Source organism: Triticum dicoccoides, chromosome 1B, assembly GCF_002162155.2.
Source record: "Triticum dicoccoides isolate Atlit2015 ecotype Zavitan chromosome 1B, WEW_v2.0, whole genome shotgun sequence".
Lineage (NCBI taxonomy): Eukaryota > Viridiplantae > Streptophyta > Magnoliopsida > Poales > Poaceae > Triticum > Triticum dicoccoides.
Window position 1 is genome coordinate 318,075,954 of NC_041381.1, and position 4,301 is coordinate 318,080,254.

Sequence of the window (4,301 nt, forward strand, 5' to 3'; positions counted from 1 at the left end):
ATCGAACAGTATCTCTTACTCACTAATACTTTCGTGCAAAACTTCTACTATTATCCTAAGAATTCACCTCCTTGAGTAGCTTTTCATTTATATGATGAGGCTAAGGAGATGTCATTACGTAATTTTTGTGCGGTTTGCAAAATACCCTTCGAGGGCATTTTAGATGAACCACATCGTAAAGATGTGGATGGTTTTATTGATACTATTACTGTAGGGGAATCGAGGGAGGTTTCCGATGCAAGAATCACTAACATACATTTTCCTGTTTTACGCTACTTTGCCATATTTGCTAGTCGATGTTTAATTGGTCGCGGAAACTGTGGAAACCTCAATGTTCCTGATATTATTATTTTGTTCCATGCCTTATTCCGCGATCACTCTTTTAGTATGGGTGCCGTTATTGCTAAACAATTAAGCCTGAACCGTACAAAGGGCTCCATCTTTGGAGGTATCTATGCTGCACGCCTTGCTAAACATTTTGAGATACCTATTAGGCATTATGAGAAAGAGGAGACACTGCTGCCCCCTACCTTTTTAGATTACAGGAGCATGGTAGCGCATGAGTTTATTGTTGACAATGATGATAAGATGCTTCTGTATAACCTGAGATTTAATAAGAAACACAATGAGATTATTATCCTGCCTGCACCTTCTTTGTTTGATTTAACTGCAGGCCATTACCTCGTCTTGCCGTCGGCCGTGTACGCGCATCGAGGCCAGACATCGGCTCCAGAGCCTGAGCCGGAACCACCACTTGATCCTTATCGCCCATCATCTTATTAGTGTGATCCGGAGCAGATCGCTAGCTAGTGGCAGTACGAAGACACTCCTCAGTACATCGGGAAGAGTAGCCGCAATCCATGGGCATAGACCAACTTAGGCCAAAAGCTAAGCTTGGGGGAGTACGTATTTCTCACCGACAATATATTCATGTTCACACACTTATTCCAGTTGTCGGTACTCATACTTTTTCATTGTATTATCCATGCTAGTTTAATTTCTTTTTTGATTTTTCTTCTTGTGCATTTGATAAACCTTAAGAAAAACCAAAAAATTAGTTGGTTTAATTTCCATGTTGTAGTAGTAAAATGAAAACCCAAAAAGATTTCTCGTTCTTCTTTTGCTTGTTGGGAGCTTTCCCGTGTAAATAGTTTTATTTCTTTTCTTTCCTTTGGGGGTCGAGAGGAGAAGACCATAATAAAAATGTTTATTGGTTCTACATGCATGATTGTTGATTTAACGAAGAGCCCATATTACCTTGTCTTCTCCCTTGAATTGAATGTTTGCAGATTCCACCTTAGTTCAATGTACATGCACTATTATTATTACTAGTAAGATGCCCGTGCTACGGTACGGGATCACACAAGATTAGGTGTATTTATGTTTAGGAACCCATAAGTTGCTCTGGACAATATAGTCTAACAAACATATTGCAATTTGCACGCAGAAGAGAATATATACAAGTACAAACAAAATGACTGGGGCTCACCAAGCTAGACTAATATGTAAAATGATGTGCCATGTGTCAGCGTCCTTCCAACATTGGCTTCGTTAATTGTGAGGCGTGCGAGCTTCACAACCGATAACACTAAATTTTGAAAGATGCGACGAACGCGCCCACATCATATCTCCCAAATTTCCAGCACAGCCTGCGGTCTATAATACATATAATTAATTTTTTTTGCGGGTGAAAATAAATACATATATCATGTCCAGCCTTAGAACTACTTCAACAGAGAATTGCTTATTTCCTTGGAAAGGCTGTAGAAAGAAATAAGTTAATCAGTTACTGTTCATCCAGGAAGTCAACATTGCTCATTTCGTGCAAGTATATTAGGCACAACAGACTTAAGTGAAGATAAATTGCAGCAATTTATATATCAAAATAGCATACACACTATAGCTTGAGAACATACTTATAAATGGTTCCAGGAAAACAAGAATGAAGTAGAAGTGTTTAACTGAATGCTTTGGTAAATATGCACAAGAAAATGGATTTGTATACAATGCATCATGAAGAGAAGAAATAATCCAGACATAAATCACACAGCTAGTTCCACTTACTTACTTACATACCTTAGATCACGCCATGGGATCATTTGACGAGCATAGTATACCCTTCGTTTAATTGTTTACTCAAAATACATGTACCAACTATATTATTTCCGGGGGTTTCACTCCATCCATATGCTCACCTAGAAGGAAATCAAACAATCACTATTGCTTACATAACTGCCTGTGTTACATTCATCTAAAGGCAAAAAAACTGAGCTTGCAGTATATATAAACAAAGCGAAAACAATGAATATCACTTGCAATACATTTTGTACCAAGCAACGAAACAAAATGTACAGTAAGAGATGCATTCAAATCATCTGTATATAGATGGGGCGAGTGTGCATGTATACACACACAAAAAAAAACTGCACCAGGCCTCTTTCAACTTTATTACATCAAGCAAGTTTCTGCAAAAAAACTGCAGCTAACAGACATCAAGGAAAAACAAATTTTGGGTGTGACCTGATAAATTAGATGTGGAGCTACCAACCAAAGGAGGGGCGCGGATGGCAAAGACACCTGCAATAGGCGTCATCCAAATTTTTTTGAACAGAGAGAGTAATAAAGAGAACTACCAAAAAAACTATTCAAACACATGTACGATTACAAAAATATCATGAACAGTAAAGCAAGTATCTAAAGTTATTTTTTCTGAAAGTCCTCTGCACAAACTTTAGAACCGTACATGGGAAACAATTTTAGATGAATGACCTATTAGATAGAATGATTTTTTACAGCCACCAAATTGTACTTGATTCAGACCTTGGACTACACACTGAGACTTCTTTGTGGACCATTTCTTTGTAAAATTGCAATGGAGTTGGATTGACCTTCCTTTTGCTTATCCGAGAGTGTAAGAATCTTTATAGCACTTCTAGATGTAGCTGTAGAAGAGCAACATAGCATGTGTGAAAATACCGGTTCAGGGAGGTATACACCAACATTTCCAATACTCAAAGTTTTTCATTCCGCAAGAAGATTATAGATACTCCAACTGTCCATTTGTTACCACCAGAACATATAGCACAAGGATCCTCTAACAAAGATGAAGCAAGATAGATGAGACGTATAGAAGATTTTACTCTTCGTCCACACCCATACCTTGTCCTTGACGAAGCATATTAGATGGCGAATGGCAGTGAATCACACCTCCTCGCACTCCATTGTCCGTTCTATCTAAAGATCGTGTGGCTTCTTGAGGGTGTAGTTAGTGAGTGGCTGTAGTTTGAGCAGCGTGAGTCCCATATGCCTGCACACTGATTTATATTGGGCTACATGAGTGGTTTATAGACAGTTAGTTGGATGCTGATTTGAAACTTAGGTGATAGAAAAATTGAACTTTGTATTGGAAGGAAAGGAAATAGCAGAGCGTAGTACCTCCACATCAACATCACACCAGACCAGCCATCTTCGAGACGGAGTCGATTGGAGGAGGACGCGGGTGTGGAGCCGTGGGTGGCGCTCCAATATCTGGTGGCGAAGAGGTCCTCGGGGAGCAGCTCGTACTCGAATGGACAAACGTGGAGCACGACGGTGGGGAAGGATGTAGCAGGTGGCGCCGCCGCTACCGAGGATGAGAAGTGTGTAGCCGTCGTACGCGAAGGTCGGTGTCGAGGAGATGGCTAGGAGGACGGGCAGGCGGCGGGCTTTTGCATCGGAGCGGGATGCAGGAGAGGCGTGGCAGACTTGAGTTTGGGGGAGGTGTTGGCGGCGTACTTGCCGACAGGGCCGCTACATCTGGCGTATGGCTGCGTTATCAGAGAAGGAGGCCATAGACATCACGGATTCGGGGGACGGCGGAGCCGACGGCATAATTGCTGACTTCGGCGTCCGAGAGACGGGGTAGGAGGGAGAAGAGACAACGGGGAGGAGGAGAGTGGCGGTGGAGGTGGTAGTGAGCCGCAGGGCTGCTACGGGGGAGAGGAGGTAGGCGAGGCATTTGGAGCGACCGGCGCCGGCGGCGTGTGGAGCGGCAGCGGCCATGCCAAGTTGGCTTCCATCCTTTTCTGCCCTTTTCGAGAAGGATCGAGCGCTTCTGGTTGCCTAACTGGATAAGGCAGAGATGGATGGAGCAGAAGGTAGAGAATTAGTTTTTTTAATGTTAAGTGGGGTTACCTCCCATCCGTCGGATACAGATCTAATGGTTCAAAATGATAGATGGCAGACACACCATCACCACCAACTCGCTCTTTTATAGGAGTAGAGATACACACCGTCGGTCGTGCAAGTGAAAGGCAATAATG

At 42.4% G+C, this 4,301-nt stretch overlaps 1 long non-coding RNA gene across 7 annotated transcripts; it reads right to left on the reverse strand.

Annotated features, from left to right (window-relative positions):
- Positions 1 to 693: 693 nt before the first annotated feature.
- On the reverse strand, positions 694 to 4,094 carry LOC119332741. Of its 7 annotated transcripts, XR_005161136.1 has the most exons (5): positions 3,436 to 4,094; positions 3,160 to 3,314; positions 2,821 to 2,942; positions 2,077 to 2,577; positions 1,368 to 1,761 (listed from the first exon to the last, which is right to left on the reverse strand). It is a non-coding gene; the product is annotated as an uncharacterized LOC119332741 (long non-coding RNA). The 7 variants fall into 7 exon arrangements; XR_005161123.1 differs by adding an exon at positions 694 to 806 and having other exon boundaries at positions 1,490 to 1,761; positions 2,077 to 3,314; XR_005161124.1 differs by having other exon boundaries at positions 2,077 to 2,942.
- Between the last annotated feature and the right edge of the window lie 207 nt (positions 4,095 to 4,301).